Below are 22,851 nucleotides of genomic sequence, written 5' to 3' on the forward strand. Positions count from 1 at the left end.
AAACATTGCTCAAGCAGTCGGGGTATAACCAGGAAGGCCAAAGCACACCTGGAGTTGCAGCTGGCAAGCAATGTGAAGGGTTTCTACAGGTCTGTTTGCAACAAGAAGGGGTCAGGAAAAGTGTGTGACTTACTGAATGGGGAAATCAACCTAATGACAGATGATGTGGAAAAAGTTGAGCTACTCAATGCTTTCTTCTGCCTTGATCTTTGCACAGTCAGCTCTAAAACTACTGCACTGAGCAGCCCTCGGTAGTGAAAGGACAGGTTAAAGACTAGTTAGAAAAGCTGGACATGCACAAGTCCATAGGGCTGGATCTAATGCATCCAAGGGTGCTGAGAGAGTTGGCTGATGTGATGGGAGAGCTATTTTGAAAACTTTTGGCAACTAGGAGAGGTCTAGATGACTGGAAAAAGACAAATCTGATGCTCATCTTCAAAAAGGGAAAGGAGGAGAATTCAGGGAATTATAGACCAGTCAGTCTCCCCTCAGTCCCAGGAAAAATCATGGAGCAGGTCACCAAGGAGTCAGTTTTGAAACACTTGGAGGAGAGGAAGGTGATCAGGAACATCCAACATGGATTCACCAAAGGCAAGTCATGCCTGGCCAAACTAATTGCCCTCTATGATGAAATAACTGGCTCCATGAATATGAGGAAAGCTGTGGACATGATCTACCTTGTCTTTAGCAAAGCTTTTGATATGGTCTCCCATAGTATTCATGCCAGCAAGTTATAGAAGTATGGCCTGGATAAATGGACTGCAAGGTGGACAGAAAGCTGGCTTGATCATCAGGCTCAATGGGTAGCAATCAACAGCCAGTATCAAGCAAAGTACTCAAAAAGCCAGTCCAGAGGCTAGTTTTGATCAGTGTCTTCATTAAGTGACACTAAGCAGGGGGGAGAGGTGGATGAACTGGAGGGTAGAGATAGGGTCTGGAGAACTGGGCTAAAAGAAATCTAATGGGGTTCAAAAATGACAAGGGAGAGTCCTACATTTGGGATGGAAGAATTCCAAGCACTGCTACAGGCTGGGGACTGACTGGCTAGGCAGCAGTTGTGCAAAAAAGACCTGGGGATTATAGTAGATGAGAAGCTGGATATGTTGCAATAGAGTGCTATTGTTGCCAAGAAGGCTAACTACCTGAAGGGGTGGGAGTCCAAAGAGGATGGAGCCAAGCTATTCTCTGTGATGGCAGATGATAGAGCAAGGAGCAATGGTCTCAAGTTGCAGTGTGGGAGGTCTAGGTTGTATATTAGGAAAAACTATTTCACTAGGAAGGTCGTGAATCACTGGAAAGGGTTGCCTAGGAAGGAGGTGGAATCTCCATCCTTGGAGATTTTTAAGGAGAGACTTGACAAAAATCTGGCTGGAATGATTAAGCAGGGGGCTGGAGTAGATTGTCTACTGAGGTCTCTTTCAATCCTAATCTTCTATAAGGCCGAGTCCTACACCTCCAGGATTCCCCCGACTCACTCCATCACCACTCCCTCCATTGCTTGATTTTCCCCTCTCCACTCACTTTCACCTGGCTGGGGAAGGACTTGGGATACAGAAGGGGATGCAGACTCTTGGAGGGAGTTTGGGTGTGGAGAGGGCTCTGGGCTGAGCCTGGGGCAGGCGGGTTTGTGTGCAGGATGTGGACAGGGGCTTGGAGTGAAAGTGACAGTCAGGGAGCTGTACTTGCCTCAGGCAGATCACAAAAGCGACCAGCACACTCCTGTGGCAGGAGCTTCTAGACAGGGGAAGGGGGAGGGGAGTCAGGAGGTCTCCATATGTGAACATCACCCCTGCAGCTCCCAGTGGCTGCAGTTCTTGGCCAATGGTTGCTGCAGAGTTAGTACTCAGGGCAGAAGCTGTATGCAAAGACCTGGCCTCAGGGAAGGGGGTTGACTGCTTCTGAGAGTGACATGGAGTGAGGGTGAACAGGAAGCCTGCCTTAGCCTGTTACACTGCTGGCGATGGCAGTCAGGGCACCCGAGCCCTTTTACATTGGGCAGGCCCCTGCCAATCCCCTCCCCATCCCATGCCCCTGTCTTAGGGTCTGGTCTCGTATTAGGCTGTCAGTGGAGGTGAATAGACTTATACGCTCTCAGACAGAGAAAGTCCAGCTCCCTGGGGTCTCTGTTATTGGGACTCTACTAGAAACAAGGACTGAGGACAATGAGAAAGTCTGAGTCTTAGCCTGTCTTTATTTTGTTTAATGTTGCCACTTTGCCCTCTGATAGAAGGGGACTGGTAGGAAGCAATCCAGGGAAGCAGCAGTACAGCACCTTTTGAAGAATGGTCTTTTGCTGCCTACCATGGGGTTCTGGATTGGAACCCAGTGGACAGGGTGGACCTAAGTTCCCCTGCCAATTCCAACACAGGGCAGGAGATGGAAAAAGTACCCATATAATGGGGAAATCTAGACAAGAAAAGGCCCATGAGAGTTAAGATCTGAGACCTCATCCTAACGGAGGGCCTCCTGCCTGATTATAATGCTATTCTTTTCTAGGCTCCTTATTTACCCTTGGAAGGGGTGAACATGAAAACATGATCTGGCTGGATGGTTAAGTCATGAGAGGGTGTGGACCATCGCACAGCTAGAATGACTGTTGACAGGGTTGCCAGGAAAGAAGAGAGCCTACTATGCCCACACCCATCCCCACAGGCACCTGTGGTGAGTGAACTCCTTCACATCATGAAATAATTTAAAAAATAAAAACCCAAATGAAAAACTGTGATGATTACTTACAATGAAGGGTAATTATTGATAGACTTTGGAAATATTTGAAGGGAATCGGATCAGTCCCAAGATTATGATCAGGATCACCTGAAAAAAACAAAGACAGACATTGTTGAGATGATTGTTGAATATTAGGAACAAAACAAACTAAGTGGGGTAGTTTCCCAAGCTGAGTTCTCTTTCCATAAGATCATGGTTCTTTCTTGGAAAACTCTTTTGAAATGCAATTAGGGGTGGGTTATAACATTGTAATTAACTCATGTCATCACTGTTTATAACATGAAATTATTTTTAAATGGCTACTCCTGCTTTTCTGCCTCTGTACTAGTCCTGGGAAGTGATTGATGTGGCAGTTTCCCGTGATCACCAGCCTATTGTTGCCGTGTCAATCTTCTGGCTATATAAATCACTGTAGTTAATGAAGGTCACTTCATGGCAGAATTCACTTCATCCAGCAAAAGTAAATAAAGCATCTCACTACTCTCCCAATGAGTAGAGGTGCTTACATTGGAGCAGAACTGAGCGTGTAAATATACACTGCCTTGAAAATAATGGGAATAGCCAACTGGACTGCATCCATGTGAATGCATCAGAAAGAAATGGTAACATTCCATTGTTTCACTTGTGCCTGGGTCTTTAATGATTGCCTGATATGCTGAGGGGAAAAGTAATCACAATATACAGTTATTAGGAACAACTTCACATGTGGAGAGCAATTATAGGATGGAATAACATTGGCTTAATGGTAATAGGCCACAGCCAAGAGGTCTGATTAGCAGTGAGCTAATGGGCAAAGTCCTATCTAGATGAGAAATAGAACCAGCATTTCAGCCTGGCCTCCATATTTGTCAAAAATACAAACAATTTTATTCACAGGTGCCCCCATATTTTGTGCAATGATTTAGGTCACTTAGATGCCCAAGTCTCTGGTTGCACCTGCACATAGACCTCTCTAGTAACTTAAATTCCAAGTACAAATAAAAGAGGGTGCAAATCTGTGCCTATAATTATTTTCACTCACAAAACTGGAGGTCTGTCTCTGAAAGTCTGTCCTGTAAAGTTTAAGAAACTAGTTGCTTTTCCATACAGATGATTTAGGTTTCCCTAGTACAAATAATATATAACCTCTCCTCTGCCATCATCATATGGCATAGTATGTCAACCGTTACAACTCCAGATTGAGAAAGTGTAATGTGTTCCCCATTGCATGTTTCTGATTTGGCTTATGTTCCTTCTCAGCCTCCAGAGGTCCAGAATTCTACAGCAAAATGACTCTCACTCTGGAAAATAGGACTACAGCATTGGCATCCTCCAGTATCCTTAAGTGCCTGGCTTTTCACCTCTGAAACCAATTCAAAATGTTTCAGAGCACTTCATGGACTTATTCCAACCCACATCTCTGACTTCATATCCTCCCATTCCTGCATGTTTTATATTTCATTTTGGCTCTTCTCCTTGCTCTTCTCATGACTTTTGTTAGGGCGACACAAGTAAGAGAGCTATCTGACAGAATGGACATTACTTATATAAAATGTGGAGGACAGTTGAAACATTTTGTGCCATGTTTATACTAGTATTTCTGAATATGTCATTCTGTGAGCTTACATTCCAGAACTCAGAATGAGGCCATGGGCATACTCAATGTTGTTGCAAAGCCAGTTTCACCTGTACAGTTTCCAGACTTCACAGTAACAATGTGGTATATTATTTTTGTCTCGTCCAAAGTAGCAAGTTTCAGTTTTACATTTGCTATAATGAACAATTTAAATACACTTTTTCCTTTAAAATATATTCTTCAAGCTTGGCTTGCTCCTTAGATCTCTGTGACAGCTGACAAACGGAGACAGTTTAAAGAAAATGACTTGTTTTTTTCTAGTTAGAGTTTCATAGAATATGTGACTGAAACTCATGGAGAAAGTATTTAGTGAGGGGGATTTTTATTTGAATTTCTGGACTATGCTCTAGCACAGAAAATGATAGCTGAAGCAGTTTGTTTCAGAAGGCTATGAATAACTGAAAAGGGCTGTAACGAATGGTGATATTCATCTTTAACTATAGGTTTTTTTTGTGTAATGTCAATGTATATACTATCTGTCTGCATGTCTAGCGACATAACAGACTCCAGCACTGTAAACAAGATTGCACAGTCAAACTAATTCTTTTGGAAATATTGCACTTAGCATTCAGATGCCATAAAGCTATTGTGTGAACAGCTTACACTATATACTGTACTTCGTGTCAATTTGAGAGAGAGCTTGTACACGTTGAACCTCTGTAGTCTGGAACCCTTGGGACCTCACCTGTGCTGAACTAGAGAATATGCCAAACCATGGGAGGTCAATGTTGTGTAGCAGCATTTCCCACACTTCCACTGCTTATTGGGCTCTTAGAAGACATTTAGGGGTAAATTAGAGCTAAATTAACAGCACAGAACACGAGAGCCAGGACTGCCAATCTTTATGGGACCATGGGAAACTTGGCCACGTCCATGATAAGTGGACATCTGACTAACTAAAATCATGCTGGACCACAGCTGTTGTTGGATCAGAGAGTGGTGGACTAGAGAGGTTCACCCTGTAATACACTCACATTGCTTCATGGTCTAGGGTCAGTTTTTGAAGGGATCTCATTTGACACAAGGACATTTTATGATCTAGACTCTGTTTAAGGCATCATGAAAGCCTTTATTCCCTTTCTCCACATCTAGACTTCAGGCTGCTTTCGGAAGAAGCTTTTTTTCGGAAGAGATCTTCCGAAAAAACCTCTTCCTAAAGAGAGCATCCGCACACACAAGCGCATCGAAAAAGCGATCTGCTTTTCCAAAAGAGCATCCAGGCTGATTGGATGATCTCTTGTATAAGAGGCCACCCGGAACCACTTCAGCCAGGGCTTTAGGTCACCAGTTGCTTCCGAGTGCTGGTGCCAGAGCCTTGCAGAGATACGCACTTAAAGGGACCCCCTTGAACAGCCATTTCTCTGCTTCTGCTGCATGCTTGCTACCTCTTCAAGGGACAGCAAAGCTCTTGTAGTGCATACTGTGGTTGCCCTGCTTTTTTGGATGCCACATTTCTCTTGGTGCAATGGAGCCGGAGCTGCTCCTGGACATGTGATGGCTCCACACAACCATGATGCAATTTTTGCAGCACTGTGTGCCAGCTGCCTTCCTGGTCCTGACCGTGCTTGACCCTGAGCTCATTCTGGGGATGCTCTCCCTAGGTGTGGGAGCTACACTCTGGCAACCGCACCCCACAGTGGAGAGGTGTTTCTGGAGGCTCAACAGCAGTTCAGACTGGTGGGACCTGGCTGGTTGTGGAGCGGTGGGATGACCAGCAGTGACTCCAAAACTTCCGCATGCAGAAGGCCACCTTTTTGGAGCTGTGTGCCTGGCTCGCCCCTGCCCTCCGGAGACATGACCCACCGGTGGCCCGCCATTCCCCCTGGAGAAGAGGGTCACAATCGCCATCTGGAAACTTGCCACCCCAGACAGCTACCAGTCGGTGGGCAACCAGTTTGGCGTGGGAAAGTCCACCTTTGGGGCCCTTTTCTTGGAGGTAAGGCACCCCGGGGCTGCAGTCCCTGCAGGGGGGAGGGAAGTCCTGGAAAGGGGAACCCTAGGGAAAGGAGGGTTGGAGGCTGTGTGTGTGTGTGGGGGGGGGGTGGAGTGGGGCATGGGAGAGAAGCCCCATCCCTATCCCTGGGGGTGGTGCAATCCTGCCCTCACACAGTCCTGTTACTGGCGTGTGTGTGTGGCTCCTGGGGTGTTTGGGGGTGGAGGGGGAGGGTGGGCACCTCCCAAGGGCTCAGGCACTCCCTTTCTCATTCTCTGTTTGTTTTGTGTGTGTGTTTGTCTCCTTCTGCAGGTTGTGAGAACCGGGCCAGGTTCCAGATCGAGTGTGCCTTTCGGTGCCTCAAGGTACAGTTCAGTGTCTGCTGACTCGCCTCAGTTGTAGGGGAGCACAACATCCCCGAGGGGATCGCGGCATGTTATGTCCTCCACAACATTGCGGAGAGGAAGGGGGAGGCCTTCCTCCCAGGGTGAGGAGCAGACAACAGCCTCAAGGAGTGAGCCTTTGAGCTGCGGAGAGCTGCCGTCCACCAGGCCCATGAGGCCAGGGTGCATATCCGGGAGGCTCTGAGGGAAAGGTTCTCTCCAGAACCCCAATAACTCTCCCCAGGGCCTCCCCAACAGGGACCTCTGGCTTGCTGCCCCATCCCTTTCCCAACACAACCCCTCCCTTTACCCCTTCCCTGACCTCTCAGTAAAAACACCTGTTTGGTTTCCAACAAAATGAAGTCTGTATTTATCTTACATTAAAAAAAGGTGAACGGGGGGAGGAGTCTTGGAGTGGTGTGGGGAGCGGCTAGATGTGCCACCTTGGGTGCAGGGGCCTCGTTGGGATTGGGTGGGTCCGGGACCACAGAAAGATGGACAGGAGGGGGGGCTGGAGCTGTGTGGACAGGAGGGGGGGAACCCTGTGTGTGTGACAAACTGGGAGCAGTCACCTGAAGATCCCTCCCCAATGTCAGAGGAGGCCTGGAAGACATCCTGGCTGACAGACACCAGCTCCAGGGACAGGGTGATGGTGTCCATCTCCTCCTCCTGCTGGCTTTGGTCATTTTCCTCCTCTGCCGTGACCTCCAGCTGGGCGACGTCGGGGGTCTCGAGGCCAGAATCCACGATGACAGGTTGGGAAGATGTTTCCCCACCTCCCAGGATCTGGTGGAGCTCCTGGTAATAGGGGTAATAGGTTGGGTCCTGCCCCTGAGTGCAAGCTGCGCTCTCTGGCCCTGATGTATCCCTAGCGGAGCTCCTTTATCTTACTCCAGACCTGTTCCAAGGTTCGGGGTGGGTGTCCGTGCTCCGCCAGGGACTCCTCCATGTGCTCAAAGATGTCCGCCTTGCGGCGTTTGGAGCGGAGGTCCTGCAATGTCTCCTCCCCACCCCACAGCTCGAGGAGGGACAGGATCTCCACTCTGGACCAGGAGGGTGCCTCCTTCTTGGTCCCCCTTGGTGGGTCCTAGGACCTCTGGGGCTGCTCCCTGCAAGGGCCAGAAGGGTCGCGGGGGGCTTGTGGCTCCACCATGGGTGGCAAGGCTTGTGGCAGGGGGAGCTGCGCAGTCAGGGTGCTGCTCTCAGGCTGGCTTCATGCCACAAGGTTTGTCCGGGGTGCCTGCAGCTTTAAGAGCTGGCAGGAGACAGGAATGATACGTTTATGATTAGTATGGATGGAGCGTCCACCAGGACACCTGTGTTATTTCCTGGAGGCCTCTTCTTTCGAAAGAAAATCCTCCTCTCCATCCACACACGTTTTTCCAAAAGAACTCTTTCAGAAAAAGGCTTCTTCCTCGTAGAAAGAGGAAAAACCCCTCTGTTCTTTCAATTTACTTTCGAAAAAACATGATTGCAGTGTGGATGTAACACAGGTTTTGGCAGAAAAACTGCTGTTTTTCCAACAAAACTCTGTAGTGTAGACATGCCCTGAGACTAGAATAGATCCCCCAAAAGAGGGTTTCTATCCTGACAAGACTATGAGTGATAGTTTGATCCGGTTGAAGTCAATTGCAGAATTCCCCTGGACTTCAGTGGGGATAGGATTGCACCTTAGACTGTGTTGCCTTGACTCAAAAGGAAATTTAAGTCTGAGCCAAATCTTCTTGTAGTCAATAGAAAGACGCTTTGGAAAGTGGGCTTTGGACTGGCGATGAGTGAGGCTGTTCAGTCTACTGCAACCTGAGGCTATTCAGTCCCCTCCAGCATTTACAGGAATATTGCATTCATACTTTTCTTTCTTTGAAAAATAAGTCTGCTCCGAATCAGCAAAAGTTCTACATTTCTTTTCATGAAGTATTTAGATGTGTTGGCAACCTCTTTTATTCATGTCCCTTCTATATTACTATTTTGAATTGTGTGGTTAATTTTGAATCTTTACACAATCAAATCAACAATGAACAATAATTGGGAGATGTATATCCTGGTTTGTATATTCTAGTCCAACGTATCTTGATTTCAGTACACTTATACTTGCTCTTTTCAGCAGAAAAGTACAAAAGAGAAGTGGGCAGATTATATTTGAAATCTGGTTCGGATTCTGATCTGTATCTTTTTTAAATGCTGAGATTCTGATGAAAGTTTCAAAATATTAGTAATGCAGAAAAGTTACTTAGATATTCCCTTTATACTTTTAATCTCCCCTATTGCAGTTTTAAATTATTTTCTAAAACAAGTAGAGACAAATTCTGCTCCTAGTTGCACTAATGTAAATTCAGAGTGATTTTACTGAAGTTAGCAATTACTCTGAATTCACCTCAGTGTTAACAAGTGCAGAATTTGGCCAATTTCTTTCTCAACTCAATACTTTCTCATACCCTCAAGCAAAAAGTTCAATTAATAGAACTGACCAGAAGATGACAATTTGATTTTGTGGCAGATATTGTGGTTTTGAAATTTTGTTTTGTTTTTACATGGAACAAAATCAAAATCTGGGAATGTTTCCATGAAATGGAATTGTTTCAGAATGTCTGGTTTTGAATGGAAAAGGTCAGGTTTTCGATTAGTCTGTCTCTCTCTGATGAGAAGTGACCAGAGAGCCCGTCCTGGATCTCAAAAACCTTCCTGTTGAAAACTTTGAAGAAATGGATACATCTCAGCCAAATGTTTCAGCTTTCACAAAAATACATTTAATTGAAAAGAGTTTTGACACTTTTTAAAATGATTAGTTTAAAGTTGCTGAAGTGTATTCCCCACTGATGTACTCAGTAAAAATCAAAGAATTCACCGGCAAAGACGAGTTTCATTCTCATGTCTTAAAACCCAAACATACTCGGACTCCTCACCTCCACAAGAGACTCCCTTGCATTTCTAGCATGTAACTAATCACAGTGCACACACCCACTTTCTCCAACTCATGCTGAAAAGCACAAACCTACCTTGGATCAGAGCTAGACGAAGACGTGCTTTCTGCAGACAGATGTGGACTGTTAAAGTATGTAACATGCTATATTTACACAAGAGATCAGTTAAAGCTGTGCATTTCAGTGTGGTTTAGAGAAGTGCTGGGCTGTGCAGGGGGGCAGGAGAGGAAGTCAAGCATGGTGCTCTACCACCCACTATGTCCTCATTGAAGTACAGGCGACCCCCACATTTACGACCTAATTGGTTCCTGGAGAACCGTTGTAAGTCAAGCTGTCATAAGATGAACCCTTATTTCCCATAGGCGCAATGTTATAAATGGCGGTTCCATTCCTGGAAACCCATTTCATACCCTAAAAATACCAAAATTGACTACGGAAATGGAAAAACTAAACTAAATAGTTCAAATAATGCACAAAAATAACTAAAAAGTGAAGACCGATGAGGTGGAGATGCGTCCAGGTCAAGCAGCAGCTGCAGACTGGTGAGTCTGACTGACTTTGTGCGTTTCTTGTTTTGGGATGACGTGGAGTCTGTATCGTACACCATCGTAAATCCGAGCTGCGGACGTAAATTGTGGGGCTTTAGGAGCTATCTTGCATGAGAAAAAATGCTTGTAAATGCGGGGGGTTGTAAGTTGGGCGGTTGTAAGTCGGGGATCAGCTATACTGGCTTATACAGATCTCTTCATGCTGCTGTTGCTATGGTGCACCTGGGAGCCAAGACAGCAGTTCTGGGATAGTCCTTTAAACACTAATGCTTCAGCATAGAGTCAATACTGGGCTCCCCCTCACTGCAGGCTCCCCTAACAGCCACAGTTTTTCCTTCTCTGGGGCCCTCACACATTTCTTTTCAACCATCCCTGCCTCACCATGGCTCTGTTCTGCTTCCTCATGCTATCTTCTGTTCAAGGTAAGGGTTACTTGGCGCTATAAATCAGGCCGTTGGTTTGCTTTCTGGAATTCTGAGAGATTTTTTTTCTTGTTCTTAAATATTTTTCCTTTTGCTTGGCACAGGAGAGGCCCGATGGGACACTCCCCGCTTGTCATTCCCTTCCATATTAAGTAGTATTTATAAAGGGCCAGATTCTGCCATGTTTTATGGGGCTGCTCACAGAGGAGGAGTTCAGTATGCTCCTCTGCATGTGTATGGGCATTAGAACCTAGGCCGGTGCAGCAGTGTGATACCATTCATGATGATATACTAGCTTCCACCCAGGCATCTCACGTGCTTTACCATTATGAAGGAATTGGGAGATTTACCCAACATTGCCCCATAGGGCCAAAACAGAGCACTACGCCAAATATCTTCATTTTATTTCTTTTCTGTAAGGGTTATTGAGAGGCAATACTGTTCTAGGTTGATCCTATTTTTCTGGCTCAGTCTTTTTCAACTGTTAGTTGAAAGCTCCGTTATGGCAGTTGTGAGGACTGTACTTGCTTTGATGATTCTGTCTCTTTTCGGTGTGGTTTTTGAGAAGCAATCCCATTCCAGGCACATCCTGTTTTTCTGGCACAACCAAGCCCTTATGTGGCTTTCAGTCACACTAAGAAGAAGCTGTATCGCATTTGGTGGTCCTAGTTCTTACCATTTAGGAGTTCTTGATCAAACAGACAAACTCTCTAAAACAGGAGTGGGGAACCACTGGAGGCTGGATGTGGCCCCCAGCTTGCCTGGATCCTGCCCCCCAGCACCTACTGCAGGACTGGAGCGCACAAAGTGTACTAGCCTTGGCCCTACTAGGCTTGGTGTGTGAGGTGAATGTGGGGAGTGTCTTTCTCCTTCTCAGTCAGGGGCCACACCAGTGAGTTTTTTGTTTTGTTTTTTGTTTGGCTTCTCACTTGTGTGTGGCTCTAAAGTATGTACAGGTGTGAACTCCCTAATCCAGCACCATGGTGTTTGCCAGACCTGGGGAGGTCAAAGCTCCCCCTCCCGACTGTTAGCCCTTCTCCTGCCACAGGCCCACTGCCCCCAGCCCTGCTGGGGTGGCACTCTCTGCCCAGTGCTGGGGCTGTGCTCCCCAGTGCAGACTCCAGCTAGGGCTGCACTCCCACTGCCGGCCCAGGCTATGCTCTTGGGCACAGGCCCTGTTGCTTCCAGCCTGGGCGGGCTATTCTCCTTGCTATGCCAGCCCAGTAAGGGCTGTGCTGCCAGTTCCCTCTGTCTGGGGCTGTGCTTCCAGCCACTGGATCTGCTGCCTCTGGCTAGACAGAGCTGTGCTTCCCACCAGGCCTGCTCCATTACCGCTGGACCTATGTGCCTTACCACCAGCTCAGTCCCTGAACCTGGCCAGCAGGGGCTCTCCGGCCCTGCAATATCTGTGGTGCTGCTGGATCAGAAAATCCCGGATTTTAGAAGTACAATCTGTAGTAGATTAAGCCTCACAATAAGTCTGTGGGATATGTATCCATCACATTTTAAATGGGGGGGAATGGAATCATTCAGAAATCAGGTGACTTCTCTGAGGGCTTGTCTATATGGTGCATGAGTCCACACTAGAGGGTTGTGCACTAATGGACTCTCTATTGTGTGTTAACAGTCCTTTTTCAAACAGTATTACATTCATGCACAGTAGCAAACTTTTAGGGTATGTCTGCACTACAATTAGACACCCTTGGCTGGTATGTCTCAGGCTGTGGGGCTTTTTAACTGTGGCCTAGATGTTTGGGCTGAGATTGCAGCCTGAGCTTTCAGATCCTCCCACCTCACAGTGTCCTAGGGGCCAAGTTTCAGCCCAAGTCCAAACATCTACACTGTAATTAAACAGTCTGGTAGTCTGAGCCCTGTGAACACAAATCAGCTGGCATAGGCCAATGACACTTTTTAAATACAGTGCAGTTGTAACCACCTGTAGGTAGATTTGAACCTGGGACCTCTGGAACTTAATGTTAGAGCCTCTACAGCTTGAGCTGTAAAACGAGCTGGTGCTCAGGTAAAGCATTGTATTTTTTGATCTTTTCAGTCAAAGTCAAAATTTTCCATAGAAAACTTTGAATTTCCTCCCTCCCTCCACTTTCATCAAAGCTTTCCTTGGAAACCTTTCCTCCAATTTTTCTAATCAACTCTACCCATAATGCGCCGCAGATATTGTAAGCATCATGACTGTTCTTTTTATTGAGCTAATCCGTATGTTACTTGTCCATTTCACACATTGGTGAACAGCATGAGATCTTATTATTGCTATCTGATATCTTGTCTGTGACAGGCCCAAACCAGCTACAAGCAGTTATTTTGACATAACGTCAAAATAATGTCAAGCTGGAGGACTTCTTACTCTGACTCCTGTAACCCTTGTTTTACAAGGAGTAAGGGAAGTCGGGCTTCCTGCTGCACAGGCAGTACTAAAAGCTGAAATAAGCTATTTCGACTTAAGCTACGCAATTGACGTAGCTCAAGTTGCGTAGCTTATTTTGGCTTTAGCCCTGCTGCGTAGACATACCCTTGGAGAGTTTAACACATGCCTTTAGTGGCAAGGTATTTTAAAGTCTCTTGTGGGCCCCCACCGTCTACACTTAGAGAGCTAGAATGGGGAACAGCCTTGGACGGGTTGTATTTCAGGGCCTGCTATAGGTAAGTTGGTTGTGAAATGTTTTGATTTTGAAGATAATTTATGTACATTATAGTGCCTATGTCATGACAGTATATGCTTCTTAGGTTTGAAATAAAGTCTTGTATTTTGACCTGTGAATGCTATTAAAGGGTCTGATCCAGTGTCTACTTAGATCTAGAGATGTCCTTTCATTGGCTTCAGTGGGCACTGGCTAGGCTCAGAATGCATAACTATTCTCAGGGTAACCAGGACTGCGAGTCAACTTGTGCTTAGCTAGGTATCAGCTCCCTAATATCACAACCCTGTTAGTCACTCAGGCAGTCTTCTCTCCTTTCAACTAGTCTAGCTTTTATTTCAGGCTGCAAGTAACAAATAGGTGGCTCCCCAGTCCCCAGATCTCTTTGAATTCTGGTAGTGGCCAGCTCCTTATCCTCTGAACACTCTGAGAAATACAAGGTCTACTCTCCCCAAAGGGACAGCGTACACTTCAGATTGCAAAATTCATTTTAGAACCAGCATTTTGCGTAACATCATATGTGCTCCAAGACTCGATAACCTCCCATGACTGTATTTCCTGTGTAACTTCCCTACTAACTTCACATCTCTTAGTTATCATTTAACTTCGTATATAAATGGATGTCTAGTATATTAACTTACAATGCTTAAGTAAGAGCTCGACAGAGAAGCATTTTGTACCTCCTATCTAAAGGAAAACCTGTTTTTTTTCACTGCTTCTGGTGACTTATGTTTTTAAAGTCTGTATTAAAGACATATTTTCAGTATTTGCAGATGTGTATTAAAACCCTCCTTGCATAGTAACTACATTCAACAGTTAAGACCAGTGTGACCCCAGCTTTCATTTAAGATGTCACATAATATTCTTTGGTGAACCAGAATATGCATTCTAGAAATAAGGCCTTTTTTGCAAGTTGGCATTAAGGGTTTGATGGGTCACAGAATTATTTGGCTATTTTTAATGTTTTCTGGTCTGAATGAATATTTCTTTTATCTGGAAGATGTTGGCTATCATCCAGTGTTGTGTGTGGTGAGATTTTTAGATAAAAATTCATGCAATCAATCATGCTAAGAATGATTGTTCTTCTGTCCCCAAAATCTTGGATAACTGGAACAGAAACAAAAACATTTTTTATTCAGGTATCTTGATTAGAAATCAATAAATAGAAAACAAAATCCAGCCAGTTCTTAATAACATTCATTATTTGTTGTCTTGCTCTTCCGTTTCTAATGCTGCATGCAACTAAACTGACAAGTTATTTTCTATAACTGACGCTATTGTTTTGTTCTTTTTAAGGCTTTTTAAGGAAAAAGTTCTAAAGGCGCAGACTCTATTTACATATTTTTAGCAGCTTTCTCTATTTAATTTCTGTCATGTTATCAGCCCTACCTTCTGTAGTTAATTTGGCTTGTAGAAAGCAGTGATTAATGGGCCTTTGCTATAGCATTAATTTTCATCTCAACTCTTGCTGCCCTTGGTATGGTGTTAATTACTGGAAAAGAACCATGAAATTGCATGTAACATAGGGCTGTGTTGTGGCAAAGAATAACAATCAGAATTTAATTCTGAGAGGTGGCCAAATAGACACATGAGAAAATATCTGATCTGGCAAATGTAACCAAAAATGCAGGGTTTTTAGGGATTAGGTAATCCTGGTTTGTTGTGGATAAGAACCTTCTATTCCACCACTCTATCATCTCTGCTAGCTTTCTGGCGGGTGTGCAGGAAGTTGCTATGTAAATGTCTTAGTCTTCAGTCAGTGAAAGAGATTTCTAGTGCTTCTGCCTGGTTTAACTAGTTTTGTGTGTCACCTCTTAGTATTTTGCTGTAGGACCTATTGGTCTTGATCCCAAGTCCACTGAATTCTTTGTTGGGCTTTGGCCCTTAGAACATGATGGTCCTCGAGTGTGGATCTAAAATGGTGACTCTAGCTTTCCTGCTGCTGAGATAAGCTTCTGAAAAAGTACAGGCAGTCCCCGGGTTACGTACAAGATAGGGACTGTAGGTTTGTTCTTAAGTTGAATTTGTATGTAAGTCGGAACTGGTACATATTGTAGGGGAAACTCTAGCCAAACATTTCTCCAGAGCTCAGTTTTATTCTCCCACACCTCACTTCCCTCAGTCCTTTATTCTCAAGCTGAGGTGTCTGCTGAGAAAAGCCGCTCCGCGTCTCCCTGGTTTGCTGGGGGGGGGGGAGGGGGCGCTAGCTTCGCGTCTCCCTGGTCTGCTGGGGGGAAGCAGCTAGTGCAGGGTTGCCTCACCCCGTTTGTAAGTAGGGATCCGATGTAAGTCGGATCCATGTAACCCGGGGACTGCCTGTACTGCTGTTCTAATGTTCTTTTGAACATTCTAGCATTACTCCAGATAAAATAATTTAGTGATGATTGTTGGATTGTTTGTCTTTCTGAACTCCCAACCCCCACATCTTCCAAACTCCTATACCAAAACAAAACCACAACACATTTAGTCTCGGAAGAAAGCCATTGGCTACTTTGGTTTTGTTTTCATCAGAGAAGGTTTGTTACATGCATTGGGTTTTCAGTGCTCAGAATTGGGTCAGAATTTTGACTTTGTGTTTGATGACAAAGAGTTTTGCATCAATATGGTAAAGTAAATGGTAAATCAAAAGGTTGAAAAGGAACTGTGCCCAGTCTGTGGTTGGATAAAAGTGATAGAGCCGGCTCCTCTGTTGATATAAATCAATGGAACTGCATTGACTGCCTTACGCTCACTGAGGATCTGACCCATTTTCACTAATAAAAAGGAAAATCTGGGTGAAACTCAATTTAATGTTCTCATTGCCTTAATAATAGATTTCTGTTCTTTAGAGTATGATGTTTTAGTTGAAATAATTAATTAACAAAATAAGTGAAGACACTTGGTTATTACTTGACATCAGTCAAGTCTGAAATCTCACCTTCCTTATGAACATTTAGCACTAAGGGCCCAAGCCAATTTCCATTAAATTCACAAAAAAGAATTCAGGTCACTTCAATAAGTTGGATCAGGCCCTGTGTTAGTAGAACAACCGAGAGATTCATGTGTGTACAGAATTAGCATCAGGTAACTGCCCAGCCTCTGAGTGCCTTTTGCATAGGGTAAGAAATCTGTAAGTACCACATTCAGTGGGGAAAACATTCAACCAGTCTAGATGGAGTGCCTGAGCAAAGAGAGGGGTCACTGGCAAAGAGAAGGGGGAGTTAATAAAAAAGAAAATGAAGAATGTAGCTGTAAATGCAGTAATATGAAAAATGATATGACTTCCTGAGTTCATGCATGAGCATTACACCTTTGCAGAAATAAATTTGAATCAGGCTGTTTTGGAAAGTATTATCCTACTCCCCATTTACGTGTAACCCTTCTGCCAGTTGAAGTGGGTAGCAAGAAGGGCTGGGTTCAGTATCTAGAGGTTCCTTTTCAATATTATAGCACAGAACTGGTTTGAGCCCCACCCAGACTCTTTGCCACCCCCTTGGCACCTCTGAGAGGTAATACTTCTCTTGCAAGAGTCTGAGGATAGAAAGAATTTAACAGAAGTAGCCATCCATTAAATTAGGAAAACAGCACAAGCAGCATTCATAAATATAAGTGCACGAGCAAGACACCTGCCACAGAGTAGGTTCGGTGGTGTCTTTTGCCTCAGTTTCTTGAATCCAACACCAAAGTGTCTGTGATATGATCTCCCTCTTCAAACCCCCCTCACAGTTTTCTTTGGTCAGTGAAGACCCAGAGTTCAGAGGTACAGCTGTAAGAATTCTCTTTCCACCATTGGGCTGTGTGTGCATGTGCGTGTGCATGTTCTGCTTTGCTTATTCCTGCTGGCCATCTGCTTGTTGTTCCCACTGGCCACCTGCTTGTTGCTCCTGTTTGCTGTTTACATACATGCATCATAAAACAATTGCACAAAGCATAGTCATTATGAAACATGAAGCTTCTAGCAACATGGTAGTCAGCTTTTACCACAATATTACCAACAAATGGCACTTCTAATAACAAGATGCTAAATTTCACTAGCAGATATTTGAAGCATTGGTAGAGCCATAATTATGTTACATGATAGTAGTATGTATGTTCTTCATCCAGATCTAACTAACACTAGTCAGCAAAGTATTCCCATGGGGACTTCTGTTATATTCGGTGGCACTTTTCTGCAAAATTGCGGGTCTGGCTTAAATCTTTCTTTGACCAGTAGCCTTTATGTGAGTGACTGTTACTACAACAGTAGAACCTCACTACTTCTAGCTTCATCCATATTCTGTCTGGTCACTCAGGCTTTGTCTACACTGCAGGGTTTTTGCGCAAGATGCTTTTTGCGGAAGAGATCTTCCAGAAAAACTTCTTGCGCAAAAGCGCGTCCACACATCAAAAGCGCATTGCAAAAGTGATGTGCTTTTGCCCAAGAGAGCATCCACACTTCATGGACACTCTTGCACAAGAAAGTTCTGATTGGCCATCAGAGCACCTGTGCTTTTTCTGATAGGCTCTTTTTATGCAAGAAACTGCTGTTGAGTGTCCACACACACCTTTTTGTGCAAAAAGGAGTTGTGCCTCTTAGAAGGAGGTATACCTACACTGCAAAAAAGCCCTCTGTTCTGCCATTTTACAGTAAATTTTCTTGTGCAAAAACGCACTTGAGGTGTGGACGCTCCATGGGTTTTTGCGCAAAAATGGCTGTTTTTGTGCAAAAACCCTCTAGCGTAGACATCGCCTCAGAGATATTTCTTTCTAATTCTTCAAATGCTTTTAAATGTACAGGTTGCACTTGGGATTTGACCAGCCCTGGATGAAAGATTTTGTTGGACTAGGGGAGCTCATACAGGCAGTCCCCGGGTTACGTACAAGATAGGGACTGTAGGTTTGTTCTTAAGTTGAATTTGTATGTAAGTCGGAACTGGTACATATTGTAGGGGAAACTCTAGCCAAACATTTCTCCAGAGCTCAGTTTTATTCTCCCACACCTCACTCCCCTCAGTCCTTTATTCTCAAGCTGAGGTGTCTGCTGAGAAAAGCCGCTCCGCATCTCCCTGGTCTGCTGGGGGGGGGGGCGCTAGTTTCGCGTCTCCCTGGTCTGCTGGGGGGAAGCAGCTAGTGTGGGGTTGCCTCAGCCCGTTTGTAAGTAGGGATCCGATGTAAGTCGGATCCATGTAACCCGGGGACTGCCTGTATCTGCTGCTCCCCATCCCCGCAGTCCTGGTCCAGCTGCTAACCTCCTGGCTGACTCCCCACCCTTTGTAGGCCTCACTGTCCTGTCTCTCCCCCCAACGTCCCTGCTGGGCAGCCCAGCTGGGTTGTGTCTGGCAGCCTTTCACTGGGACTCTCTGGTCCTGGAACTTCTGTGGCCCTGCTGGACAATGGCTGTTATGTGAGTCTCAGTTTACAGAGGGTTCAGCCTATATTTGTAATCTTTTTAAAAGATGATCAATCCATAGGTACTGATGAATTCTAATTGAGAAACTTAAATGTCAAAGAGTGGAAGAATGACTATTAACCTAGTATATTAAATGAGGAAAAGGCTAAATTTTTGGAGAAAAGCAAATTAGAACTGGGAGGGAAAATTCGGTATTACTAAAAAAGTAATAATTTTTCATTTTAATAATTTGCTGAAATATAAACATATTTGAAGGTGTTATAATTATTCACTATTCGCCTGATTGTAAATGCACTGTTTTATCCTTGTGACAGGGCGCCTGCCCTGCACTGGCCCTTTAAGACCAGGACTCAGGTCCTGAGCTGGGGCTGGAAACAGAGAGGCCAGCTGAAGCCATTAGGGCGAGTGAGAGCCCAGCTGGCAGCTATATAAAGAAGCAGTTTGCTTAGAGAGAGGGCAGTGAAGAGCTGACTGCAGAGGAAGCAGGAGCTCCCAGGAGGGAGACCAGCTGGGGATAGCCAGTTAGGGCTGGGAGAGGGCCAGCCAAGACTCCCCTGGGCTAGGGGCCGGAGGCAAGGCCCAAGATTTGGAGGCGGATGACAAGGCAGCCTAGGTAAGCGGGGCAGTAGAGATTACCCCATTGCCAATGATAGGCAACCCACACAGACTGTAACTTGCCCTGAGAGGGGCTAGATGAGGACAGTCAGGGGGCACTGAGGCACAGTGGGGGCGTGCACCCTGACAATCCTATTAACTTCACTGAGTTTAACAATTACACCAATATAAAACAGATGGACATGCCATGCAGAATCAGGCCCTATCAGTGATAAAGGACTGCAAGTATATAGAAATGGTCCATTCTCATGCCAGGTTTCATGGGCCATTTAATTGTGAATTTAGTTTTAGGGTGAATTTCACCCTATTTCAGTGTGTCACCATAAGACTTGTGTATGTTAAGTCCTCTGCTTAGCTGCACATTCATTGTCCTTGGTGACAGTTTGATATGACCGAGATTTGTTTTGATATACTACAGCTGATTTACAAAGATGACAGTTAGTATCACATTTGGTTCCTATACAAACAAGGCGTTTCCATTATTGTGACATAATAAATTATGCTTTTGGAAAGGCCCACAAAGAAGGGCACTGAAAATGAGTATATTGTTGAAATAGGCTATCATTGTAGAATTTGGGGTTGGTGGTAGGCTGCTGCTGCTAGGGATTGATAGGGTTCCACCAATTTAGTCAAATCCTTTATAAGTGGTTCACAAACTTCATTGTATTGTGACCTCCTTCTCATAACAAAACGTATTACTTGATCCCTGGCGCAGGTGATGAAGTTGAGCTTGAACCTCGCTGCTCTATGTGGAAACCCTGGGGCTTTGGCTTCCGTTCCAGGCAGCAGGTTTCAGACTTAGGTTTTAGCTTCAGCTCTAGGCTCCAGTATGTCTACTGCTAGCCCTGGTGATCCCATTAAAATGGGATCATGGCCCACTTTGGGGCTCTGACCACTGATTCAATCTAACCCTTTTCGCTGTGCAGACCACAACACCTCACCTATTCACTCCTGTAATTGACCCCTACCCTCTGGCTGAGTTACTGAAGTTCTCCAGTCTTGGTTTATAGACTTCAAATTACAGAGAAACTACCATTGCCAGATGCTATGTGATCAGGAAGGCCAGCCTGTAGCTCGGGCTTTGCGAATGAACTACATGACGACTTTTGGAAGAAAGAGGTCTTTCAACACACTGCTCCGGGACACCAGGGAGGTTGCTGATGGGCTCCCATGCCAGGCATCCTGCTGCACTCTCCTGGGTTCAGACCCATCTGTTCCCTAGTGGGAGTGGAAGATGGTGGTTAATTGGGAGACTTGCATGGCGTGGACAGATTCTGGGACAGAAAACCCTTGTTAGGACTTGTGTCATGAAACCCCATCAAATGCCAGAAGTCTATATTACCTGGGTTAAGGTTCCAGATGTGAAACCATTTGCTTTACCTATGGCTTTGATCTCAGTGCAGACACAGGAAGCATCAGGGTGACTTGCATTTGGGGTTCTGCCTAAGAGTTTGGGGAAAGAAGCCAGATTACGCAGCTCTGTGCACTCTGGTTCTCACTGAGATGCTGCCTGAACCATGTTCAGGGGCTTTTTATTTGCTGGTGCATCCTTACATATTTCCCTCCAACAGGTCCTCATCAATTTGTGCCATTCTGATTGGCTAATGCCTGAGCAAAGCTCCACCACTTCATTAACTATGAGCTACGAGACCTTCTGGATCTGTCTAATGCATACTTGGATCTTCTCAGCTAATCTGGTCCAACACACTGCTCATATCTGCACTGTTCTGGAGAGGCAACAACAGTCTCCATACATGCATCTGATGAAGTGGGTCTTTGCCTACGAAAGCTTATGCTCCTACACTTCGGTTAGTCTATAAGGTGCCACAGGACTCCTCGCCGCTTTTGCAGATTCAGACTATCACGGCTACCCCTCTGATACTAGTCTCCATACTAAACTTGAGAATTGCACAAATTCCTGAGTTTCATCCTGTTCCCATAGCTACAAGAGTAGCAGTTCTTCAATAATGCCGTGACTTAGTATGATTAATATCCCATTTCTTTTTGTGGCCTCGTGTGTAACAAATAAGACCACTTCGACTTCCAGGAGGGTGTGTGCATGAACCAAGATCCCACACCAGAGACTCTGCATCTCCTCCCTTCTCTGAACTCCTCATCTTACCCCTGGTATGCCATTTCCTGTATTCTGTTATGGTATTAGCAGAATCCAGTGGTTTCATGACCATCCTCATTGTGGTAGATCACTACTTCTACGAATGCTCACTTTGTTCTCTGCTCCATCTTCTCTTTCACAGAGGAAATCCCCCAACTGTGCATAAACAAAATAGTCTGTCTTCACAGCCTCCTGGATCACATCACCATCTGCTTCTGGCAGAAGGCCCTATATGTATTAGGAGTCCATACACTCTTGTCCTCTACCTACCATCTTCACTCAAATGGCTAAACAGAAAGAACTAACCAACTCAAACAATACAACACTATTGGTCTTCACCGTGAGTCTTTGCAGTGTTCTCATATAATAATATGGACCTCACATTCACAGCCACAGCCCTTTCTTTATCCGTTGCAGGTACCAACCCAGATTTTGCCCACAACTACATCCCCCACCCGACCCATCTGCCTTGTACTAGTACAGCACGCTTATCACATCTAAGTGGAGGTGAAGGGACACCTTGAAAAGGTGACTAGGACTACAGAAGGCATACAGACAAGCAGACAGCTGGGAACAACCTAATTTTTGTAGGACAAAGGTAGGGCTTTCAGAAGAGCACCTCTGCATGGACAGACAGAAACTAACCTATCTGTTCCCTGGCCCGTGCCAGACTTTGGGTACGTCTACACTACAACACTATTCCGAAATAACTTATTCCACATCTACACAGCAGGAGGCTATTTCGAAATAGTGTCAAGCCTGAGGACTTCTTACTCTGACTCCTGTAACTCTCATTGTATGAGGAATAAAGGAAGTCAGAGGAAGAGTGCTCTATTTTGAAATAAGTGCTGTGTAGATGCTCCCTATTTCAAAATAAGCTCTTTCGAAATAAGATATGCAATTGACGTAGCTCAATTTGCGTAGCTTATTTCAAGTTAAGCCCTGCAGTATGTCCACACTGCCCTAAGGGTTTGTCTATACTGCAGCACTTAACTCAAAATAAGCTACACAAATTGAGCTACATCAATTGCGTGTCTTATTTTGAAATAGGGAGCATCTACACAGAACTTATTTTGAAATAGAGCACTCTTCTTCTGGCTTCCCTTATTCCTCATACAATGAGGGTTACAGTTGGAGTAAGAAGTCCTCCAGTTTGACAGTATTTTGACACTATTTTGAAATAACTGCCTGCTGTGTAGACCGGGACTAAGTTATTTCAGAATAGCACTAGTTATTTCAAAATAGTGTTGCAGTGTAGACGTGCCCTTAGAGACAAATCAACTTGGTTACCTTTTGAACTCCAGCTCTCTCAATCCCTTAGGGTGTGTCTATGCAGCGGGGCTTAACTTGAAATAAACTACGCAAATTGAGCTGTGTCAATTGTGTAGCTTATTCCAAAATTGGAGGCATCTACACAGCTCTTATTTCAAAATAGAATATTCTTCCTCTGACTTCCCTTACTCCTTCTATAATGAGGATTACAGGAGTCAGAGTAAAAAGTCCTCCAGTTTGACAGTATTTCGACATTATTTCAAAATATCTGCCTGCTATG

General features: G+C 44.9%; 1 long non-coding RNA gene across 2 annotated transcripts in view; it reads left to right on the forward strand.

Annotated features, from left to right (window-relative positions):
• LOC112543789 (uncharacterized) overlaps positions 1 to 18,747 on the forward strand; it is a 69,265-nt gene extending 50,518 nt beyond the window's left edge. For both annotated transcript variants that reach the window (XR_012902490.2, XR_016349108.1), the window contains exons 2-4: positions 2,497 to 2,661; positions 3,967 to 6,278; positions 6,588 to 18,747. This is a non-coding gene — a long non-coding RNA (uncharacterized LOC112543789). The remainder of the gene's footprint in view (positions 1 to 2,496; positions 2,662 to 3,966; positions 6,279 to 6,587) is intronic.
• Positions 18,748 to 22,851: the final 4,104 nt, after the last annotated feature.

This window comes from Pelodiscus sinensis, chromosome 3 (assembly GCF_052426305.1).
Source record: "Pelodiscus sinensis isolate ZL-2025 chromosome 3, ASM5242630v1, whole genome shotgun sequence".
In the NCBI taxonomy this organism is placed as follows: domain Eukaryota; kingdom Metazoa; phylum Chordata; order Testudines; family Trionychidae; genus Pelodiscus; species Pelodiscus sinensis.